This window comes from Carya illinoinensis, chromosome 13 (genome assembly GCF_018687715.1).
Source record: "Carya illinoinensis cultivar Pawnee chromosome 13, C.illinoinensisPawnee_v1, whole genome shotgun sequence".
In the NCBI taxonomy this organism is placed as follows: domain Eukaryota; kingdom Viridiplantae; phylum Streptophyta; class Magnoliopsida; order Fagales; family Juglandaceae; genus Carya; species Carya illinoinensis.
Window position 1 is genome coordinate 7,114,641 of NC_056764.1, and position 26,657 is coordinate 7,141,297.

General features: G+C 32.4%; 1 long non-coding RNA gene across 1 annotated transcript; it reads right to left on the reverse strand.

Annotated features, from left to right (window-relative positions):
- Window positions 1–12,630: 12,630 nt before the first annotated feature.
- Window positions 12,631–15,162, reverse strand: LOC122291487. The gene is made up of 2 exons (XR_006236646.1): window positions 14,912–15,162; window positions 12,631–13,782 (listed from the first exon to the last, which is right to left on the reverse strand). It is a non-coding gene; the product is annotated as an uncharacterized LOC122291487 (long non-coding RNA).
- Between the last annotated feature and the right edge of the window lie 11,495 nt (window positions 15,163–26,657).

Consider the following 26,657-nt stretch of genomic DNA (forward strand, 5'->3'; position numbering starts at 1 on the left):
ATTATAAAAGTCTTTGGAATAGGTTTAGACCACCAAAGAGTTAAACTTTCTCAAAACAAAAACTGTTTTTCCTCTTCCAGTTTCTAAGTTTCTAAATTTAAGAAAATATTTCATCAAAATCTTTAATCATGCAAAAATCCTCAATCAATAATCATATATACATGTTAAAAATACTCCATAAAAATTTCGGACCAATATCTATCCATTAGCTTGGTCAAAAACTCCAAACTATAACATATTCTCCAGTTTATCTCCCATAATGACATTTCTATAGTTTACACAATATTTGACTGACCAAATGATTTTTAAATGGGATAAATAAGATATCCACGTAAACTAGACTCAGAAAAAAACAACTTTTATGAATGAGACTTTATGATAAAATACTTACAAAAACTTCAAAATGGGCGTGAAAAAGAACACCTCAAAGCTGTCCGAGAGAGAGTGTTTGGTATTCTTTCAATGGAAAGTGTAAATGAAGATAATTTCGTGGAGGAGGAGGTGTCTGGAGATACTTATGGATGAGATATGGAAGAGATGAGACTGGAGTGAGAGTTGAGTATAGGTCTCTCTTACCTAGAGTGAGAGTTAAGTGTAGGACTCTCTTACCCGATAATATCTACAAAAATCATCTCAAGATATTTTTTTACCTAATAATATCCACGAAATTAGCTTAATATATTTTTATCCAATAATATGCACAAAATTAACTTAAGATATTTTTATCTAATAATATCCACAATTTTGAACCGACGTTTCGTCCGAAAATATGAAAAAATGTTATTGCGCCATAAGACCTTAAATGACCCTCCGAGTCTAATGGCACAAACCATAATATATTTTGACACTTCTAACTATCTCCAATAATCAAAAACACACTTCTGATAACATAGTAAATAATAACACTAACTATGTAATTAGATTAAAACCTATATGATTAATAGATTCGTGAAAACTTATAGAATCTTTGCGAGGTTCCTAAAGTCAATAGAAATTCCACAATTGAATTTATAGAGGGCTGTTACAATTCTTGAGAGAGAATGATAGCTTGAAGAAAATGTTTTTGACTATCAAACAAAAGAGTGTGCCTGACCACCGACACTTAGACTTCTATCTAAAATATTAATTACATGTGTGATTGCTCACTTCATTGATAGTGGTTGAAAATTGCATAAGCAAATTATTTCATTTGTTCGGATTAGCGATCAAAATAGGGCAACGATTGGGAGAGAGTTGGTGGAGTGTATGCTTGATTGGGGTATTGACAAAATCCTCACAATTACGGTGAATAATGATATCTCTAACCACTCCGCTATTGATTGGTTGAAAACAAAGGAAATAAGAAGTGTGAATTGTATTGCAGTTCACGAGTTTATTCACATGAGGTGTATGACACATATCTTAAACCTTGTTGTGAGTGAATGTTTCAAAGAGGTTGATGAATCAATTATAAGGGTCCGAAATTTGATTAAGTATGTGAAGTCTTCTCCCTAAAAACTTGTCACTTTCAAATCTTGTATTGATAGGTCAAAAGTTCAATGTTCCAATTTTTTAAGTCTTGACATATCTACTAGATGGAACTCAACTTTTCTTATATTGGACGTAGCTGAGAAGTATCAAAAAATCTTCCAAATTTTGCTTGATGAGGATCCCTACTCATAAGTTTATTTGTCTGAGGATGGGCATGAGAAAAATGATATAGGAGATCCTGGGCCTAATTGTAACAGCCCGCTAGAAATTCAATTGTGAAATTTCTATTAACTTTAAGAACCTCATGAAAACCCCATAAGTTTTCACGAATCCATTAATCATATAGGTTTTTGTCTAATTACATAGTTAGTGTTATTATTTACTATGGTATCAGAAGTGTGTTTTTGATTATTGGAGATAGTTAGAAGTGTCAAAATGTATTATGGTTTGTGCCATTAGACTCGGAGGGTTATTTAAAGTCTTATGGCGCAATAACATTTTTTCATATTTTCGGACAAAACGTCTGTTCAAAACTGTAGATATTATTGGATAAAAAGAAATATCTTGAGGTAAATTTCGTGAATATTATTGGGTAAAAATATTTTGAGTTGATAGATATTATTAGATAAAAATATCTTAAGTTGATGTTTTTTTAGATATTATTGGATAGAATATTATAAGATAATCATTTATAGATTTTTTTTTGGTAGGAGAAAACTACACTCAACTCTCAAGTCCAGCCTCATCTCTTCCATATCTTATCCACAAATATCTCCAGCCATCCCTCCCCACGAAATTACTTCATTTATGCTTTCCATTGAAAGAATACCAAACACTCTCTCTCGGACAGCTTTTAGGAGTTCTTTTGCACACCCATTTCGAAGCTTTTTTCCTCGTGATCGCACTTGAAGTTTTATAAGAAACGCGGAGATCGAGGTAAGTTAGCTTTTAACTTACTAGCAGTCTACTGTGTATGTGTGCTAAGTAAAGGAACTACAGTGTATATATGTGTTATTATATATGTCATGCCATGCTAAGTTATCACGTAATTGTCTGTTATACAGAATTTATTCTGTCATCAGTTTTTATCTGTTACATAATATATTCTGTCATGTATTATTGTACGTTACAAGTACGTCATGCTAAGTATGCCATCTATTACATGTATGTCAAGTCATGTAATATTCACTGTTGCAAGTATGTCATGTTAAATATGTTGTTTATTATATGTTATGCCATGTTACGAAATGTTTTTATTTCAAGTTGGTCATGTATTTCAAGTTATGTTCAAGTCAAGTTTGTGTAAAATACATGGGGCCACAACAACTGTGGAGTATGTATTTACACGTAGAATACATGGGGCCACAACAACTGTGGAGTATGTATTTTTCATGTTAAGTCAAGTTTATATAGAATACATAGGGCCACAACAACTGTGGAGTATGTATTTAACTGCATAGTGATGTGTAGAATGCATGGGGCCACAACAACTGTGGAGTATGTATTTACACGTAGAATACATGGGGCCACAACAACTGTGGAGTATGTATTTTTCATGTTAAGTCAAGTTTATGTAGAATACATGGGGCCACAACAACTGTGGAGTATGTATTTTTCATGTTAAGTCAAGTTAGTGTAAAATACATGGGGCCACAACAACTGTGGAGTATGTATTTTTCATGTTAAGTCAAGTTTATGTAGAATACATGGAGCCACAACAACTGTGGAGTATGTATTTAACTGCATAGTGATGTGTAGAATACATGGGGCCACAACAACTGTGGAGTATGTATTTTTAATGTTAAGTCAAGTTTGTGTAGAATACATGGTGCCACAACAACTGTGGAGTATGTATTTGCACGTAGAATACATGGGGCCACAACAACTGTGGAGTATGTATTTTTCATGTTAATTCAAGTTTCAGAGCAAGTTCATGCTAAGTTAAGTTTCAGATCAAGTTCAGTTCATGTTTCAATTTAAGTTATGTCAATTATGCTATGTTGTATGCCAAGTTATGCTTTAATTACTTACGAATTTGATTATGCATTTATGCTTTTACTGTCATCCATGCATCATTAGTCTGTGTGGAAGTTTTTGGTTAACTTGCTGAGATTTGTAATCAAATCTCACTGTGGTAGTCCCAACTACCATTCCCCCCGAATGGTAGATCTTGTTACAGGACCTGAAGGAAGATCAGGAGCTGACCAACTAGATACAGTCGACTGAACGACGGTGCGTCGTTAAGGTTAATATAGTAGTTAAATTACTACTTGTACGATGGAGTTGCATCTCCAGTACTTTTAGATCATAACTATTTTGGAATAGTTCTGTGATCTTAGTTATTCAATGTATCTTTATATATGAAGTATGTTTTAAGTATTTGGGATATTTTAATTTGGTGCATAGTATTGCTAAAGAAAAAAAAATTATCCGCTGCGAATATTGCATAATGTTAGATGCATGTTAGGATTATTGCATCTTATATGTCATGAACGGGGGCAGGTAACCTTGTGTTGCATGTCTTGACGCTTCAAATGTCCGTCCAATCCCAAACGGAATTTGGGGGCGTCACAGGGTGGTATCAGAGCAATACGTCTCTGGGCAGTAAATCCACATGTCCTTAGGAAATGCACCAAACATTAGGCTTGAAATTTTAGTCGTTAGTAGGCTTGAATTTCTTAAGGTACGAAGGGTAGTATGTGGTTTTAATATATATGCTCGTGTGTTTCAAGAAGGGACACATGACTCGTGATAGAATACCTCGGAATCCTAAGGGAGATAACAATCAAGAGGATCAGAATTTCCCCGATGGATGAAGAATTAGTTGAGGTAAACATAGTTAACTTTGATCTGATTGCAAATTGATGGTAGTATTGCATTATTGTTATTTTGGAGTAGGTCAAGTCATTGGAGTTGGTAAATTGTACATTGTTTGATTCAAACGAGTCATTGTTTCTATTAATTGTGGTGCTTGAGAATTCAGCTTGGAAGTTAAATTGTTACCCTAGTGGTAAGAGTAACAATTTTCATTAGAAGTATTATTGTTCATACCAATGTAGATATAGAATACATTTTAGTAATATGAGAAAGGATATGTAGGATTGATGAATGGTATTCCACATATTTGGAGAATTGTTTTGATTCTAAAAATACGATAGAAATTGTGTTTGGAAGAGTAATTTGATTAGGAGAAGCTTTAGCCTTAGTAGGATTCATTTATGATAATAGTATTACCACACCGCCAGTAAATGATTTTTGGCAAAGCACTATCTTTATGGATACATAGATCGATCTTCTTTTGAAGACTATTATATGGAAAGTAAAATATTGGTCTTGAGGATTTATGTGAACATTAGGAACAAATTATTTAGAGTTAGAATAATTGATAACTTATGATGGATAGAAGAGTTATGACAATCATAAGAGAGAAAGTTTCAAGTTTAAGTTATTAACTGGTCAGTTATCAAAGTACCACCTAGGAAGATGACTGATTGTTGCGATTATAAAGAAGAAAGTTAGTCCTAGACCAGTAGAACTCCTTGAGGTTTTTATTAACTTGAAGATTACTGAGAGTTTGGATATGCATGATTAAATGCATATTTATATGAGTCATTGGATCATGTCATATATATGAAAATCCCTGAAAGAAATAAAATGGAGTACATAAAACATATACCAGAAGATAGAAACACAAATATGAATATTTGTGAAATATTATTTTATTATCATAAAGCAAAATTACAGAAATTTGAGGCTCTTTGCCTCAATCTTTAAACGTTCTTGCTCTTCAAAAATCTGCATGTCTCTCCTATTTAAAGGAGTAGCCACTCGAAAAGAAGAGTTAAGCAAAGATTTTAAATCTCTGTTCTCTCGCTTTACTGCTTCTATCTTCATGTTGGATTCCATAAGAAGCCTCTGAAGCAGAGAAATACTCTCGTGGAGTTTGTCAACCCCACCAGTCCTGGATTGCAGTCTCTGAGAATATGCGACAATGGCTGATGAGTATCGAGTACCGAGACTCACAAGCTCGTAGATAAGTTCATTTTCTGACTTATTAGTCAGATCATTATTTGATTGCATAATAGCACCTATGGAAGAAGCAGAAACAACTGGGGAACGAGGTGCAGAATACCTCATGTTTTGGCAATGAGAAGATTGCTGAGCCATTGCAAAGTGAGTAAGCAGAAAGAGATTGCAGAGTAAGAATGCAGATTAATTTCAGAAAAGTGAAGAAGATGAGATGAGAAAGAAGATGAACTGAATAATTCTTTTATAGAGAAAATTATGATGAATCACCTCTCGTGAATCATTTCTCTACAAGAGACAAGAGCAATGTAGTATCATAGCTGCGGTGCCTGACAATTACAGAAGAACAAAGTAGTGTCGTAGCTATGCGGCGCCTGACAACTACAGAAGACCTATAAAAATCACGCGGATCAGAGTTGTCTGGTCTAAAACAGAGTGCCACCGATTTTGTTAAAAAGAGAGAGGTTAACGGTTTAATTTTGATGAATTCTTTACTAACTATGGTATTTACAAGAACATTTAAAGTATATCACCTATGCCTTTTTAAAGAAGAGTTTCGGAAGATTATTTACTTAAAGTTTTAGGTTTGAAGAGTATGTCGTTACAACTTGGCCAACCTTGTGCAAAGAAGTATAATATAATTGTTGATTAAAATAAGAGAGTTAAGGAATGACATAATCTCAAAGGTAAATATATACGGGATAGACACCAGGTTGGTAAGCAACACATATTTCTTAACTTGTTATTTCTTACTTACTTCGATTTCGAGGACGAAATCTTTTTTTTAGGAGGGGAGATTGTAACAGCCCGCTAGAAATTCAATTGTGAAATTTCTATTAACTTTAAGAACCTCATGAAAACCCCATAAGTTTTCACGAATCCATTAATCATATAGGTTTTTGTCTAATTACATAGTTAGTGTTATTATTTACTATGGTATCAGAAGTGTGTTTTTGATTATTGGAGATAGTTAGAAGTGTCAAAATGTATTATGGTTTGTGCCATTAGACTCGGAGGGTTATTTAAAGTCTTATGGCGCAATAACATTTTTTCATATTTTCGGACAAAACGTCTGTTCAAAACTGTAGATATTATTGGATAAAAAGAAATATCTTGAGGTAAATTTCGTGAATATTATTGGGTAAAAATATTTTGAGTTGATAGATATTATTAGATAAAAATATCTTAAGTTGATGTTTTTTTAGATATTATTGGATAGAATATTATAAGATAATCATTTATAGATTTTTTTTGGGTAGGAGAAAACTACACTCAACTCTCAAGTCCAGCCTCATCTCTTCCATATCTTATCCACAAATATCTCCAGCCATCCCTCCCCACGAAATTACTTCATTTATGCTTTCCATTGAAAGAATACCAAACACTCTCTCTCGGACAGCTTTTAGGAGTTCTTTTGCACACCCATTTCGAAGCTTTTTTCCTCGTGATCGCACTTGAAGTTTTATAAGAAACGCGGAGATCGAGGTAAGTTAGCTTTTAACTTACTAGCAGTCTACTGTGTATGTGTGCTAAGTAAAGGAACTACAGTGTATATATGTGTTATTATATATGTCATGCCATGCTAAGTTATCACGTAATTGTCTGTTATACAGAATTTATTCTGTCATCAGTTTTTATCTGTTACATAATATATTCTGTCATGTATTATTGTACGTTACAAGTACGTCATGCTAAGTATGCCATCTATTACATGTATGTCAAGTCATGTAATATTCACTGTTGCAAGTATGTCATGTTAAATATGTTGTTTATTATATGTTATGCCATGTTACGAAATGTTTTTATTTCAAGTTGGTCATGTATTTCAAGTTATGTTCAAGTCAAGTTTGTGTAAAATACATTGGGCCACAACAACTGTGGAGTATGTATTTACACGTAGAATACATGGGGCCACAACAACTGTGGAGTATGTATTTTTCATGTTAAGTCAAGTTTATATAGAATACATAGGGCCACAACAACTGTGGAGTATGTATTTAACTGCATAGTGATGTGTAGAATGCATGGGGCCACAACAACTGTGGAGTATGTATTTACACGTAGAATACATGGGGCCACAACAACTGTGGAGTATGTATTTTTCATGTTAAGTCAAGTTTATGTAGAATACATGGGGCCACAACAACTGTGGAGTATGTATTTTTCATGTTAAGTCAAGTTAGTGTAAAATACATGGGGCCACAACAACTGTGGAGTATGTATTTTTCATGTTAAGTCAAGTTTATGTAGAATACATGGAGCCACAACAACTGTGGAGTATGTATTTAACTGCATAGTGATGTGTAGAATACATGGGGCCACAACAACTGTGGAGTATGTATTTTTAATGTTAAGTCAAGTTTGTGTAGAATACATGGTGCCACAACAACTGTGGAGTATGTATTTGCACGTAGAATACATGGGGCCACAACAACTGTGGAGTATGTATTTTTCATGTTAATTCAAGTTTCAGAGCAAGTTCATGCTAAGTTAAGTTTCAGATCAAGTTCAGTTCATGTTTCAATTTAAGTTATGTCAATTATGCTATGTTGTATGCCAAGTTATGCTTTAATTACTTACGAATTTGATTATGCATTTATGCTTTTACTGTCATCCATGCATCATTAGTCTGTGTGGAAGTTTTTGGTTAACTTGCTGAGATTTGTAATCAAATCTCACTGTGGTAGTCCCAACTACCATTCCCCCCGAATGGTAGATCTTGTTACAGGACCTGAAGGAAGATCAGGAGCTGACCAACTAGATACAGTCGACTGAACGACGGTGCGTCGTTAAGGTTAATATAGTAGTTAAATTACTACTTGTACGATGGAGTTGCATCTCCAGTACTTTTAGATCATAACTATTTTGGAATAGTTCTGTGATCTTAGTTATTCAATGTATCTTTATATATGAAGTATGTTTTAAGTATTTGGGATATTTTAATTTGGTGCATAGTATTGCTAAAGAAAAAAAAATTATCCGCTGCGAATATTGCATAATGTTAGATGCATGTTAGGATTATTGCATCTTATATGTCATGAACGGGGGCAGGTAACCTTGTGTTGCATGTCTTGACGCTTCAAATGTCCGTCCAATCCCAAACGGAATTTGGGGGCGTCACACTAATGATTGGGAGACTATAAGAAACTTTTCGAAATTTCTTTAAATATTTTATAGTGTCACCTTACTTATTTCTGGTACACTATATGTCACATCAAGTATTTATGTCCAAGAGTTTATTACCATTCATAAACATTTGAATAATTTTTGTGACAATAGTAATCGACATTTGAGTTCAATGACTTTCAGAATAAAGACAAAGTATAATAAATATTGGGATGATCTTGAAAAAATAAATCGGTTGTTGTTTATTGCTGTCAATCTTGATCTACGATTCAAATTAGTTACTCAAGCATATTGGTTCAAGAAAATATTGGGCGAGGAGAGGGGTGAGGAATTTGTTGCACTCCTCAAGAGGAATATAGAATATTTGTATAAACAATAAGAAGAGTTTGGTGGTAGGTGCGTAACTGGGTCTAAGAAAACTCAGAGTTGTGAAGTTATGCATCAATGGGGAGTAGTAGTACCGTTATGAAATATGATCTTTTGAAATTTTTTATAAAATTCCATAAAGAGCATACAACATCCTTGATAGATTATAAGTCAAAACTAGAGCAGTATTGTTGGAGAACATTGAGATTCCTACGAGGAGTTTTGAAATTTTAATTTAGTGGAAAGTCAACTCTACCAAGTATCCGGTTCTTGCTCCAATGACAAAAGATATCTTGGTCATTCCAATTAACATCGTTGCATCTGAATGAACATTTAGCACAGGAGGCCGTGTCCTAGATTCGTTTAGGAGTTCTTTGGCTCCTAGAACTGTAAAGGCGCTTGTGTGCTGGCAAAACTGGTTGAAGTTCACTCATATATGCTTGAGTCAAAATTATTCGGAAGTCATTGATGATGCAAAGAGCTATAAGCTAGACTCAAGTAATGTATTTTTTTTTAAGTTGTTATATAAGTTGATTTTGACATTTTGTGATACTAATCTCCTATACTTTAACATCTTAACGTAAAATTAGTCACTTCTATAACCAGCATATTTCGTGAAGTTGATTGACAATTTTGTTTATGGTATGTTATTTCAATTTTGTTTTCTTTATTTTTATAAATTTATATGGTATCTTATTTCCTCACTAATTTTGTTATTTTTTCTTCAAGCACAAGTTGGAATGACATTCGTTATAATTTGTATTGGTTCTTTTATTGTAAGTTGTAACTTGTTGATAGAATTAGAACTTGTTGATGGATTATGAGACATGAGTTGGTTGGATAATTTGGGAGGATAGATAATGATGAAAACTTGATGGGTTAAATGATGGTAGTTGATGGGTGTTGTTGGCTTTGTGTTATTTTGGTTTGTTGTTGTTGAAATGACAATAGCATGGATGCTAGATTTGGTTGTGTTTTTAATTTTTAATTTTTTATAAATGATTTTAGTTTGTAATTTTGGTTATGTATTTTTAATTTGTAATTTTAAATGAATGATTTTAGTTTGTAATTTTGGTTATATATTTTTAATGTGTATCATAATTGGAAAATTTCTTGTTGCAAGTTTGAATTTAGTTTTATTTTATAGTGTTCAGGATTTTAATGTGTGTATCAGGTCCTAAGGATAAAGGATCCTTGTGTAAATAATTTATTTTTATAACAAATTTGGTTAAATAAATTAGAAATCTGAAATTATATTTAAAAAAAAATTGATATAAAAGCCCAAATCCAATTAGAGTCCAAAATTGTAAAATTGAAATGTTAAATAGGTTAAAGAAAAAAGTCTAATTCTAACTTGTCGTCGGAGGACGACAATACCAACTCTGAACAGTCAGTACTCAACCCTACCTAGAGAGTCTGAACATGGGAGTAAGGATCACGATGGGAGTAAGGATCACGATGGCTTGCATCTCTTTCCCCTGGTGCCAAGTTGAACGTGCACGGGGTTGGATAGTTCTGCAATAAGGACTTGGGCAGAGCATTAATGGGTCTGGTCCTCTTCATCCATGCTTGTTGGCCTCTACGTGCGACGGTTCAAGGGTGATGGAGGCTCACAGTGCAATAGCTACCAAAAGGGACAATAGGTGGCAACTTCTGTTGTCGACAATAACAGAGCACGCTGAAAACAATTGGACTTTTGGTAAGTCTCCCGGACACAACTTTTTTCATGAGATACCAAAGCTATCACTATCAAGTGGGCTCTTTTAGTCGATTGGTTGATCTGCTAAAATTTTTCAAGAAAGTCTCTCTTTTTTTTTTTTTTACAAAATATTTATTTCTTTCCAAAGAAAATCCAGAAATCAAATCCATTCGTTGTTGCCTCTATTCTTCATTGCCTCTGGTTATAGATTTGAAGTATCCTCTTAGCTATCACACTATGTGTGCTGTAGAATGAAGAGAAAGACTTGACTGGAGGAGGAGTCGTGCCCAAAATGGTGGAAACAAATGGAATTTTGATAAGTCCCCCTAGACAAAAATGTCTTCATGAGATACCACACACTATATACCACACTTTTTTTAAATAAAAAAAAAAAAATCTTACCAAATATGTTATATATATAGATGATGACTAAAAGAATTTAATTAATTTAAAATTAATAAAATCAAAAACAATTTTAAAAAATAATTTTTTTAAAAAATAAATATATAATGTGTGGCATCAACGGCGTTTAGAAATAATGAGTAGCAAGGCCCATCTTTAAAAAAGACTACTTTTAATGCGCCTCATTTTCATTGCAAATCGAGAAATATGGGACTGGAACTGTTAAAGTTCCATTTCCCTTTCATTTTTATATTTCATGTATGGTATTTGTCGTCACCCCCACTTTTTGTACTTTTAATTTTAATTAATTTGATATTAAAAAAAATTGGTTTAACTCTGTAAGCGGAAAGGAGCTTTCCGTAAACATAAATGGTATTGCCTGCCCGAACGTAGAATTGTCATAAAGATATAGCAGACCAACATGGCCCATTAAGCATTTAAACTATTTTAAAAACTATAAAACATACAGATTGAACCGACAGGGACCACTGAAAACGGGCCACGGCCCATTGTATAGAAAACGCAATTGTCGCAGATGATATTTAAGAGGGCCCAGAGCATCACCATCACCAGCCACACCGCCATTAGAGAGGACATGATTGTTTGCCTAAAAAGAAGGCGGCTTTTTCGTTCCTGCAAGTGGAGAGAATTTATTTCTGTGCAGAGCTCTCTATTATGGCCACCATCTGTGAGTGTCAGGAGTACAAAATTAATTAAAGAAGGATAATGGATGCAGAGCCTGGAGAACCTGGCACCCCCTTCAGCCCATCCTCTCCCATTGTTTGTTTCAGTCGGCTTTCTGCCCTTTTAGGATTGGACCACCATCCATCTTTAATATGTGTAACCTTGTCATTGAATATTTGGGCAGGTGAATTTTGTTGAGTTCGAGTTGATTTCCAGTCACTTTTATTGTCAAAGACCGTAGATTTGCACACAATCTTTTGCTTTAGATGGTTACATATTGAACCTTTTGATCTAAAAGTTTGAATACCTATGAAAACGATATTTAAAGAAAGAGATAAGACTCGTTCCCACCATCTATAAAAAAATGGAAAACATCTTTTAAAAGCACAGAAAGCAAAAGGAATCAAGTGAGACAAAAAGTATCTAATCTGAGGTTTAATTAACCCAAATATATTTTTGCTTTTTTTGATCTTTTTACAGAAAGTTTAACCTTCCCTGTTACGGTGGGGAATTGATCAAGGCTTCAGCTTTGAAAATGAAAAGGAAATATAGCAGTTTTGAAAAGAAAGAAAGAAATGCACGTCTGCAGTTTGTCATGCTGCAAAACTAAAAACGGGTTTTGAAAAATTCCCAAGTTCCATTTACAGTTTACTGCATACTTAATCCATAAAATATAGCAATTTTATCGGTAAACAACCAGGTGCTCAGGAAGGCATGTAAATTCAACACCAAGGACCATCATAGCATCACTGACTTGAATAAATTACTACCATAAAATGTAGTTTCACTGCAAATGTTTTCCCGTGCCAAGAATCATCATTGTAATTTAAACTCAATAATGGGCATTGATTCCTCAATTTCAAAAATACTTTCTAACCACAAAAACATTTCATCGACTTATAAAAGAAGATATAAAGTCCGCCATGTACCACAGCAAGCAGTAAATTTACTTGTAATCTCTTGGGGTAGCATCTCTCTATTTTTAAGTGGAATTCATAAGCTAGCTTGCCAGTGATAGTTACTGCAGGGCCCTGCAGGAATTCCATTACTCCCACCACATTAAGTCCCATAACTTTCGCAAGTGCCCTTCCCAGCATAGCATAGGGTCGGAATTGGGCTTTCTATCTAACTTGTGAATCGTCTAAACATTTATCAATGAAATATTCACAATGGTTAAGATTATGATACACTGATCAGTTAGGAAATGTATACACGATTGATACGTGTAGACAGAAATCTTATTGGAATTCATTTGAACTAGTAATACAAATAGAAGGTGATGCTCCTGATACATACCATAACAACTCATGCATTAAAAGATACCATTTGCAGCTCAAAATTCTTGTGCAGTTTGAGGGTGTATGTAGCTTGTCTTCCTCGTTCCACCATAGGCATGTTGCATATGTACCCGAATCAGGTTTTCATAGATGGCAGCAACAAATCGATACATGCACAGTGAGAGCCAATAGAATTTCTACCTTTCTACCTTTCTACCTTTTCTCATTCACTTAATCTGGGTTGGTTGTGCTGCCATCATGAGATCTCACAAATCCAAGTGTTTTTGGACCGCAATGGTCAGTACAACAAGTATCGAAGTATTTAGATTTCACAGGAATTGGTTGGTCAAGTAAAGTCTTGGAATTTTGAAATATAGAAAACAAACAACACGAGCTTAAGTTTCCCTTAGAAGGATTAGCATATCCTGAATGGGAGAAGCTTTTGAAGTTACAAGATCAGGATGGAACTCCTAAAAGAAACTCTTAAAGAAGTAAGGTCCCTGTTCAAGTACATTACTTTGTGCAGATAATTATCTTATATATATAATCACAACATCGAAGGGTTTAATCATCCATAACAGGTGCGTTGGTTTCTCTGTCCCCAAACAATTAGACACACCATGCACCCTAAAGTTAGGTCAGGCTTATCGACTCTTGCAAATTGGCCTAAAAATCATCACTCCCAACCGTAGATGTGGTCTATAATGGCCAACCAGACGATCCACCTTGAATCTGAAACAGGGAATGAATAAAAAAACTAACATAAAAATATTCGGACATATAGACAGGATGATCTTCAACCCAAAATGCAAAATTAAACAGCTGTTTTAGTTAATCTAGGGATTAAAGTAATCCATCACAGTCATAAATAGTTTTAACACTTAACATCAATTTCACTTTTTATAGAGCAATAATTATGATTAGCATGAATAAATGAAATTGAATGGACGGCGACCCGAACAAAATTCGGAACGAGTCAACATCCAGAGTTACGAAGACCCTTTACTACAAAGCCGGCAAAAATCTCGATCAAATATGAAACCCTAGCTCAGTTCCCACTACTTCGAAAAGGCTCTCTCCCTAGGGTTTCGGACTCGCCCAAAATAAATCCCAGTTGCAACAATACAGAAGTACCATCAGAACTACATAAGTTCCAAAATCTTGTCCAGAGAGAGATCTGCAAGACTTAAAAATCGAGGCATAAAAAACTGGCTTCACTGTTAGTTTGATCTTCTAGAGGATACTTGAGAGTTTTGCCCGTAAAAATGAAATAGGAAACCCAGAAAAGACGCCATTCAAAGCCAAATCACAAATAATGCATAACCAATAGACCAAGTAAAAGTTAAAGGTATGAGGAAGGAAATCCAGCAGCAAAATTGAAAGATCCAATGGAATTCAAAACCGTAAGGTGCGGTGGTTGGACATGAAGTCGATAGAAGGACCAGATCCTTTATGTTGCCATAATGTTTCTGCAAAAATTATGCCGACAACAAGTGCATGGCACTTCACCTGCTTCTTTTCCAACCAAAAATAATCATAGATGCAAGTGTAACCCACAAACAACACTGATTCAGAAGATTTTCAGATGTTCCAAACTAAAGATATTTGAAGTGGTAAGAGTCCGTAAGAGTGCCCTCCTCAATGTTGTGCAGGTCACAAAATCCATACCTAACGAAGATTTCAAAATATATAGCACGACTATATGAGAAGTGAGAAGCAGCCAGAGAAGCAAACCCATTTTCCAGCAGTACGAACACGGGAGAAAATAATCATATATTTGAAAGGACCAAGCTTGTATCTTTCATGAGAATAATTTTGAACTCAAAAAAACACGAGAAAATAAAAGAAAAGTAAATATTACATAATATCCAGAAGCGACAACATATTCTTCTCGGTCGGAGCTGAGACCACAGTCCAAAGAAAGTATGAAGAACCCATGAAACTCAGGATAGATAGCGCCACTAATCACACAAACACGATGATCATGATCACAGTAATTCATGGCGCTATCCCTCCTGAGCTTTACGGATTATCCTGTACTGTTAAGAGTAATAATCGGAGCAGGACTAGGAAAAATCCTGTACAAGACGCTATAGAAAAACTGGGCTCTGTTCCTCGAAGGGGGGGCAATGAAGGGAGAGGGCAAGGCGCTGTATTTATAAGAGGAAGGGACGTAGGACATGAGTCACTTTACTGGAACATGAAGGACCCTATTGACCAAGTAAAAATTAGGGGGTTTGTATGGAGGGACGGATTTCTTTTTTTTCTTTTCATTTGATTTATCATTTTGGTTTTATTTATAATTCTTTAATATGAATTATGCTTCCTTACTTGTTACGCTGCCGACTGCGATGATACTCTCACTGGTTCACCATCTTGGGATACGGCCCGCAGGAATTCAATGGAGTATGGTTTTCTGCACATAATTTGCCTTAATTTTCTCCTCTTTTGCAGCTTTGCCGGTGGCAAATCCTGATTTCATATTTTTAAAATGAGAAGAATTAAGATAAAAATTAAATAAAATATTATTATTATTTTTATATTTAAAAAAAATAAATTATTTATTATATTTATATAAAATTTTAAAAAAATTATAATAATTATATGAGATTAATTGAGATGAACTTTAAATTTAAACATAATGTTATTTTGATTGAAAAGGACAACTGTGAGATTATTTCACCTTACTTTCTTGCAAATTTATCATTAATTTCTTATCTACTTTAAATTGGACTCAAAATTTTCATTAGGTTTTACTGATTATAAGGAAGACCATTTTTTAAAAGTGGGAAGTAGGAGTTAAATTAAGATCCAAATTTAATTTTTCGATAATAATTTTTTTCCTTTTCTTAAATTCACACGTACAACAGAAAAATAATTGAAAATCTTGGAGCATGTTTACACTAAAAAATAAAATGAGAATGTTAACACTATAATTTCTGATATGTGTTGTAAATTTGTGAAACTGGTGGGGGTACATCTAAAATATGAAAGTTTAGTCAGGACTTTTATTTGGGGCTTTATCAATACATTTTGGCCTTTGATATATATATATATATATAAAGTGGTGAAGTCAAACAAAGATTTTGGGTTAAAACGTGTTGGTCATTAATGCTTAATATACTCTAATTTAGGACAGATTATTGAATAATTCTAAATAATAATAGAATGTAAGTTGATTTTCATGATACTTAAAAGATAGATAAATATTATTGTCAAGAGTATGATGATCTGATAGTATATGATTCAATTTTTTAAATAGAAAATTTGAATTCAAAACCCCATCCTCGTTATATATATAAAATAAATAAATAAATATCATTATATCAATAAAAATTATATTGTTCGGCTAAAAATTTGTGACTCGTTTTATAATTTAATATCAAAACTACCACACTTGAGAAGTCATATAATCAAATATCACGTTACAACTGTTCATTAATTTGAGAGTATAATGTTTTAGAAGTGAAATTTTAGGCATCACATTGCCCAAAAAAAAAAAAAAAACGTGGTGTCACAATTCATAGGTATAAAACAAATCCTACACCAAATATATTTCTCTATGCATTTTTGGGGGCTTTTTAGCCTTTGACAATCCACATTTCCTAAAGATTAACACCTTCGTTATGAACGAATTATATGAATTAGCAATGCCGTTTCATGGCAGGTGTAAGTAAACCTGTTTATGATCTCGTGTGTTGATTCGAAGGCCTCAAAAAAAGAGGTGCGTGATCCTTACGAAGGGGATGCCACATTGGAGAATGTTTTTTATTTATTTTTCCCCTTTGTATTAGAATAAAAAATAATGAACTTGTTTACTTAAGTCTTAACAACTATTTTGGGTGGGTCAACTATCATTACATCAATGGTCAATCAAATGTTCTTCACCATCCAACATCACTTGTGGGCAATACTATTTTAGATTATTTTTTGTCAAAAATGTAATCATCATGGTTACTAATCTCCATTATAATCTCCATTACAGTCGGCAACATACATAATCCCTTTTATGATTCTTTTTTTCCTTTTTTTTTTTAACACCCCAAACATTTTATGATTATAAAATTTTTGAATTCCCCACAGAAATGATTTATTTATAAAGAAATCACATAAATCAAACTCACATATGTTTAGTTATAATTTTTTTTAAAAGTAAATTTAAAGTATTATAAAAGATAATATCAGTTTATAAATTTATTTTTGTGAAATTTTATTATAGTTTTAACGCTTATCATTTAAGGATATTATATAAAAATAAAATTTATAAATAAATATGAGGTGTTAAATATATTTTAATTTAAAAATTTAAAGAAAATATAGAGGAGTATGAACTATGAAAGGAGGGTAGAGTTACCTGCAATTTAAGTGCTGAATAGTAATTGTGCTGATGCAGTACTAGAACATTTTGTTATTGTGACGTCATATCCGAATCTTACAAATATATCGTAAGACCACCTTTTTCATTACAATTCTAACCTTTTTCTGTTTCCTTTGATTAGATGTGAGAAACGTTGTAAGCGTTGTTCTATGGAATTTGCGAGACCGATAGATAAACATATTTGATGTTTCAGGTGGAAAAGCATCTATCACCTTGGATAAGTTAATGTATATTGTATTTATTGAAAAATGTTGCTCAACTCGAATAATAAATACAGCACAAAATAGTGAGAAATATAATTCAAAAAATTTACATCCCTTTGTAAGTAACTTTGTCTACTAAAATATGTAATATACCTAAAATATTTTTTAAAACAAACAAAATGAGTACAAATAATTGGAGACATCCATCGATAGAGACGTTCCTTACCACAAACAGTAAAAATGTTCAATTTCTTTTTATCAAGATATTAAGAGTAATGTCACGTATAATTATAAAATGCGTAAATTTTATATAATCGTTCTAAAAAAGAGTAGGATTCATTATTAAAAAAATTAAATTTTTCATATAGATCCAGTATTTATTTATTTATTTTTTAAATTACGACTTGCATATTCTATAACTATAAATATTATTTCTCTTATAACAAATATAGAACTAACGATTCGTTGTGATTACTAACACTTAATAAAAAAATGTTTGTCAGATATATTTTTCAATTTTATTTTTTAATTGGGGACAAATTAATTTAAGAATATTTGAAATTCTTTAATTAACTAATGGAAAAAATTTGGCAGAGGTCATTTAAATTGTACCATATTTGCGAATGAGAAAGTGTTATCGACATAATAAAATTATAAATTAATTAATTATAATACAAATAATATTTTAATCTGCATTATTTTTAATTATATTATTTTATAATTTTATTTATATATAATTAATTTATAACTAAAATATTTGTTTTTATCAGTTATTATTAGACCTTAATTCAAACTAGGATGGGTGAGATGACCTGATTGCAAATTGATCTCCCCTCCAAAAGGCAACTCTTGTTTCAATGTTATGCGGAAATGTTTTAGATATGAAAGAATTATATAAAATTAAATTATAAAGTGATGTCATTTAATTTGATAAGATAAATTATAAAATTATAAATAATAAAATTATTTTACGTAATCTTTTTATACGTGTATATATATAGATATATATATATATATAGCCGTTCTCCATGTTATAATATGCGCACAGAAAACACAATGGCAATTGGCAGCGTAGAGGGCTAAAAAAAAGGACCATCCCGATGTTGACTTGTTGAGGTCCCCGAAGAGCAAAATATCTCCGGTTAATGCATCGTATATTTGGAAAACTGAACATCATCCAGATTTTACTGGAGTTGCATCGAATTAAAAATGCTATAAATTATTAGCCAACCATAAATATTTAGGTCTTAAAATTTGGAATCAATAAACAATTTATTTACTCCAATAAAAAAAAAAAATCTAGAGACAAGACAATCTCATTGAATCTTTCTCGTGAAAAATAAGCTGGCAGAGATGGGGGGTTGTGGTTAAATTGGTGGTGTATTATGGAGGCAATGATGTGGACGAGAAGGTGAAAAGGTGGCTTTACCCCTGCGGTCATTCCATGCTACCATTTCTCTCTTGACTTGACTTGGACCAACTTTGCCTCGGCACTTGCACCCACACACAAAGTACTACGCTTATGAGCGAGCAAGAGAAGTAGGTAGGCTTAGGCTCTAGCTATCTACACTTCTTTTATACGCTTTCCCACCCTCTCTTTTCTGATTGATTTCCTTCTTTCAGTACAGCAGAGAGACTGAGGTTCCCAGAGCCTCCCCCAACCCTACCCTTCTTCTACCCTCTAAATACTCTGTCTCTCTCGGGAACCGAGAATCTTTGGCTTTCTTCCTTTTTTTTTCTAATCTTGCTCCGTTTCATTTATTGCATTCTGGGACTCCCTTTATAAGGACATTAATGCCCTCAGAGCCCCTTACTAACCTCGGTTGGCGATGGAAATTGGAATTGCATGAATTTCTCATTTTGGGAAAAAACATAATGTGGGCATTTTTTTTGGTTAATTTGCTACTTTCGTAGAGCCCAAAAGGACAAATCCGTCTTTAAATTGGTCCTTTTTTCGGCCTATGAATTACTAATAGTCATTTGTATAGCTATAATTACAGCAATATTGACTTTGAAATATTTGCAATATTACGATGATTTTAAATACTCCAATTCCATCTACTCGGATTGGGAAAACAGAGTCTTCGATTTACTCCAATCATGACTATGCTTTACGACTCGATGTTGTGAGGATATAATCTAAGCTTGTAAGATCACTCGATCATCCATCCCTTCGCGTATGAGCTAAAATATATTGTTAAGAGTTCGCTTTTATAATTTATATTTGGCGTTGTGATACTCAGCTGTAAACAATAACGATCGAGCTTAGTAGATATGATTTTATGCTATGATTCCTCCATTAATACTTTGGCTGGTCTCGTGATAGTTGAGTCTACATGTGTTGGGTGTTTGTTTTGTTACATGCTTTTGCATTAGGAACTGTGATTTAACAACCGAGTTGGCATTTTATGTTGGCCTTATTTTCATGCATGAAATTGACTATAAAATCTGTGTCTTTTATTTGGTATGGACTTTGTGGGCATAAGGCATTTCTTTGAAGTTGATTCCTATCATTCTATGCATGGACGTGTCAATGATGGGTCAAGAGCGCTTAACTTTTACAAAATTGTTAGTTGGATGTACTGTGCATTGGGTTAGTTCCATCGTAGCCATACTTGTTGCTATGTGTGTGCGAGACATGTTTTGTGTATGATGATTGATGGTACAAGAAATAAGGTAATATACACTTACAATACTGCAACTATTTGATAATAAATTTTTAAAAAATACTCTCATAACAAATAAATTGTATAAATTAATAGTATTATTTTATCTTTTTAACACTTTATTTATATATTATAATCAACTTTTCTTTTGATTCTCTGAGAGAGTTGGTCAAAAAAGACGCTCTTTCTGAAATTCTATCATGTTGGATTTTTATTTTCTTCCAACTTGCAGGAATGATTCAGGAAGAGGAAGAAGAGGCATGATTGGTTTTGTGGAAAAAAAAACATATAAATATAATTTAGGAAGAAAGCAGCCGCGCGCGAGTGAAGAGAAAGTGAGATAGCTGCGGAGTTGGAGCCAAAAAACCAGAGTCGGCAGACCCCAGGTAGTGCATGTAGGTGTGTTTGTGTCACGTCAAACATGTTCGATCCGTTGCAGAAACCCCCCGGTCAATAGTTTTGCCACGTGGGAGCTCCAGGGTTTCCAACCCCTTCTGGCCCTCTTTCTTTCCACCCCACCGTTTCATCAAACTTCTCAATTTTATTTAAAGAAATAATATTCGAGTGGTTAAAATGTGTAAGCTTGTGCTTATTAGAAGAAAAATAGGAAATATGAGATTTATATAAATTATAATTTTTTTAAAAAAAAAGTCTAATATTTATATTTTTAATAATAAATAATATTTATAATAATGAATGAATAAGTGTCGTGTAATTCTTTTTAAAAAATAAATAAATTTAAAAAAATTAAGTGAACATCACTTTTTTTTAAAAATATTGTACGGTGTTAATTTACTCAACGACTGTATTTAACATTATTTATTTTGAATATAATATCGTTAAATATAATTATAAATTATGCAAGTGTTACGTATTCTTTTTTTTAATAGAGAAATTTATTATTAAAAATATTATTTTTTATATAAATCTCATCGTTAATGTTGTATTTTGTATGCTATTGGATTATGCCCTTGGCAACTTGGATTTTTGGTCTAGGGCCGGTGAACACAAAAGAACTCCAAAATTCAATGGTCAGGATACAGTCGGGATGAGCCTCCAATGCCTAAATTAGTGGAGCTTTAGGTAAAGGAATCAGGGGCAATGGTAGTGAGCAAAGTTTAGAAAAGTCCAACCCTCGTTTTGATGTCTACGGGTTGTTTTATATCTATGTTCGGGGTCAAAGGTTCATGCCCTGCGATTGGATTCCTCATTGAGTCTCTTCCGTTAACCCTCATTTAATGTGGCATGCCCTTATGAGTGAGGTAATTAAAGAGGTTTAATCTTCTTGTCAGTGCATTTAATGCAGCATGATCTTCTAGTAATGCTTTAAAGTTCAATCCTATTGAGATGACGTGTTCTCTTCCTTTTTTGCCAAAGTATCCTCCCGTGCCCTAAGGTAGCGATCCATCTTTCAACCTGGAAACTAGGCACCCCGTGCCCAGCTTATATGGTCGAGAACTCTCAATCAAGTCGCCAAGTGGCCCCTCTTAACACCTGGTTTAGGTCTGTATTATTGGGCATGAGGCTCTAGTGAAAAATCCTCCTAACATTCATTTACTTATTTTAAAAAGAAAACGCAAGAGTTATATATTTCATAACTGCAAATATCATTTCTCTTTCTAATATTATGTATTCCATCCATCTATTTCTGAGGAAGATAACAAACTCTTCAACATTTTTTTTTTAATTTTCTTATGTCTAAAACTATATTTGAATTAAATAAGTTATTAGAAATAAAGCATTTATCCTTCTTATAGAAAAAACCATCTGATACATTATTTTTTTCTACCACATTCTAATTTCAGACTTCCTCCTCATCGTGCAATTCCATTCGTTAATAAATATATATTTAAAAAATAATTATATTGATAAATAAGATTGTTTAAATATAATATTCTTATTCATAATAATACAGATCAATTTTTGTTTTCTACAAAAACAAAAAATAGAAAGAGGGAAAATTCTAATTCAATAAGTTTTAAGCAGTTAAAGTACATCCATATATATCTTATGTAATACATACCAAAGCAAACAAAATAAGGATTAATAAGATACCAGTCACAGTAAGCTAAATTATTGGGGTATAAATGGAAAGTCATTCTACATTATATGTACTCTTAAGGAAAGTCAAAGTAGTATAAACAAATGCAACAGTAATGAAATAAGTTCCAAAGTTAAGTTTAATTTTTTTAAGAAGCATAAGTAAGTTCCAAAGTTTGAAGTAGGTGGAGAAGCCAATCCCAAAGTTTGGATGAAAAGGTCAAGACTAGGGGAAATGAAAAAGAAAGAAAAGAAAGGCATGGGGATTTGGGTAGACATGGATCCATCCGTATCCAAAAGTCGGATATTGTATAAGATTTGAGGGAGGTCCCACACCGACAATCTATTCATATTGGCTCTCCCACTTGTCCGCGTATTAGCAATACACCAAACGCCAGAGCCGGATCAGGCCCCCCGGTGGTGGCGCCCATCCCCACCCCCCTCATTTTAATGCATGGTTGGGGTTTGGGAGCCTCGTGACTTTTTAACCATACCTTTTAATCAAGCTCTCTCAGGCTCCATGAAATCTGTATTTTTAGCAGAACCTTCCACGAAATTAATGGAGAGCTGGTTGGCCGGACTGAGGGTGCATCGACGGGGAAGAAATGCGCCTGAAAACCAGCTTTAGTACCTCCTTTTGCCAACTTGCTAATCATCTAAAACTCTTTTTATCCAAAAACAGACAGGAGATGCAACATAAACCTCATCATAAATGTTCTTTTCTCAACGGCTAAAACTTCTTAATGTTGCTTAGGATATAGATAAGAGTACTTCAAATATGAGATAGACAGTGTCATGCCAATATGTAATTCGATCGCTTTCATAATAATTATTTATATATGAATATTCGAAAATAAAATCTCAACTAATTTCTAATGTTATAACTTTCGATAAAGAGTTTCTCTAAAAATTGTTCAAGATTTGAACTTAATATTTTTAATAGATAATGATAATGGTCTCTTAAGAATAGTATTTGTTTACGGTTTTGACATTCTTCCTTTCCATCATGTATCGTATGAACAAGATCCAAACTGAATCCCACCAAATCACAGAAAGTAACGTTATATTATGATTAAAAAGTTAATTTTTTTTTATATAAATTTTATATTAATTTATTTTCTTTAAATTTATTATACATCATTCACCTAATTACGATTATAAATATTATTTTTCCATTGAGAGAATACAATAGAGGTGTAGGGTGTAGACATGATGCCGTCCCACGTCTTCCTGTTATAGAGGTGTAGGGTGTAGACATGATGCCGTCCCACATCTTCCTGTTATTTGCCTTTTGCTTTCAGTTTTCTATCTTAAGTCTGGAGACTTCCCTAGACTTTAGTTTCTTTTATTGTTTTCAGAAAAAGAACAAATTACGGTACATCAATAAAGATCAATGATCGTTGCCATTACCATAGCTAGCAGCTAGGGGTGCATGGGCACGTACTACATTCAGCCATTTTCTTCGAAAAATGAACCTAGCTAAAAGGGAGAAAAACGAGAGAGAGAGAGAGGATTCTGCATATAGACCTACCGTGAAACATAAACTATATATATATAATGAATAATATGGGAGTGAGAGCGACTGATTGGAAAGGATGTTGGAGGCACAGTAGGCATTAATGCAATAGTAACGACACATGTATGGCAACCAGTGAACCACACAGTTCGGTAGCGGCTCTCCAATATTTCACCCTTCTTTCTTCATCATACGCCAACCTATGTTTGGCAACAAAGATGACCCATCACCCCCAATTTTATCATTTTTTTTTTCTTGATGCGTCAACGTACGTATATATTTTTATTATATATATAAATATAAGTAATGTTAGTTACGGTTTTTAAATAAATAAATTTCATATAAATCTTTTGTAAAAATATAAATCTCGCTAAAAAATTTATACTTTTAACGTTGTATTAAAAAGAAAAAAACTTACAACAAAGTTGTCTAATAAAATTGGTACAAATAATTTAAATATATATTTATATTCTAAATTTTTTAAAAACATTCACATCAGATACCTCAAAGTACTAAATTTCTTATAATTTAAGATTTATTATAATGTTTTGATTAAAATATCTCCTACATTCAGATTTCTATTTTAAGAAAAATATTTAAGAAATAAACATTAAATAATAATTCTCCATATTTAGAGAATCACTATTTATTCTTTAAATTATTTTTTTAATATTTTATTTTAATATATAAAATAAATTATTATGTCAATCATCTATACTTTTTATGTATTTATATTTGTTATAGTTTTAAATAATAATTTTAAAAATAATTTAAATAATTAAAAAAATCATTTTAAAAATATTATCATTTCTACAAAAAATAAATTTAAATTTTTGTTTAAAATATTTACTAGAATAATAGTTTAAAATATAATAAAAAAATATTAAATAATTAAGTTTGTAAATAAAAATAAGAATAAAGTAATAAAGAAAGAATAAAAAGATATTATTTTAATATAATAGAGAAAATATAGAGAATGGAATAAAATATTATATAGGAAGTTTTAAAAAATGAAAATTTTATGTGCAGTCATTTTTGTGGACTCCTTTGTGTACTCCAGTGATATGATTGGTTGTGTATTAAAAAAAAATTAATCCAGCTAATCATATCAGTAGAGTGTACAGAAAATACATAAAAATGATTATACGTAACATTACTCTTTAAAAAAATAAGTAAAATTTAGAGTAAATTTTTAATGAAAGTTATTTTTAATTAAATTATAAAAATTTTATGAAATGTGAATGCTCTACTAGACTAGACCCGGTGGCAGCCACTTTTCAACGTTTATATCTTTTTCTTCTTTTCAATTCATTCAAGTGACTGGTCGGTACTTTCATGGCTGTTTGAGCTGAGAGCACTGATAGCGTGCCGCCAGCTGTAAAAGTTGGGCGTGTCGGTACAATTTACTATTTTTATTTTTTTATTTTTATATATTTTTAAAAAATAAAAAATATATTAATATATTAAAAATTACTTTTTCAATTATTAAATATAAAAAATTGAATTATACCAATAATCAAAATGATTAGACAAACTCAAATAACATACTAATATTTTCCTTTAACTTAACTAGTATGGCCACCTCTTCCGTACATGACTAGTGTTTGTGTGGTTGAACTTGAAGGCTATAATTAAGGATTAGTTTGATTAGATAAAATTAAATTATTTTATCTTATTTTATTTTACATAATTATTATAATTTTTTTAAATATTTATAAAAAAATATAATAATAATTTAATTTTTTTAAATAAAAATTATATTATAATAATATTTTATTTAATTTAACAATACATCTTATTTTATTTTATTTTATTTCATCTAACTAAACGAGACTCGATTAATAGTTTTATAAATTAATTATTTAAATAGAAGATTATTTAGAATTGTAAGCATTAGTATTGAAGATGAAAAATATATTAAAGATAGAGAAAGGCCGAAAGGGGTTGGGGGGAGAGGCAGAAAAATCAGAAAGTCCATCAAATTGGGAGGAAAAATGGGGATGGATGTGGGAAATCTTTTTTTTTGTTTTTTTGAAATATTATGTGGGAAATCTTGAGTGAGGATGAAAGAGACCCTACATTTAGGTATGGTGTTAAATCGATTTGATACGAGAATAGTGGACAATCAACAATTTGGTCCTTAAAAACGATCTCGGACGGACCATGGATGTGACTAGATTATCTGGTGGGTACTCGAATTTTTTGGGGGCTTAACTAGCTAGAATAGAATTGTGTTTTCTTGGATTGGAGATCAGATATGTTTGGGGTTTTATCCGCATCGAATGCATGCCTGGAGAGTCCCCACTCATTGTACCCAGTTGTTTGCGGCACTTTATATCAGGGTTGCCAAGTCTTTAAGGTCTTCATTAATGCATGTCAGACTTGTTACAATGGCCTTTTATGGGTACCACTGGGGTATTTTTATATATTTTTTGTCTGATTGTTGGGTCAGAGGCAGTGAGCTTCGGTTTACCGATACAAAATTTTCATTTTAAATTTTAAATTTTTACCTTATCATTATAATTTTTTTAAAATTTTTATTATAATAAATAATTTAATTTTTTTTATTTTTTAATTTTAAAATAATAATAATATTAAAATTCAAAATTTTTATCTCAAAATTCAGATATGGCCAAACCGAAACTTGAAAATGGAGACGTAATGGGCTATGTGGAAGGCTAGGCTAAGCCTATTTGTTTTTTTTCAGTGGGCAACGCAATGCAATATGCCTTCCCCCATTGCTCGCCATGCGTATCTTTCTAGGCCCATTGTCTAGGCGAAGTTGCCCCACCGAATATATACGC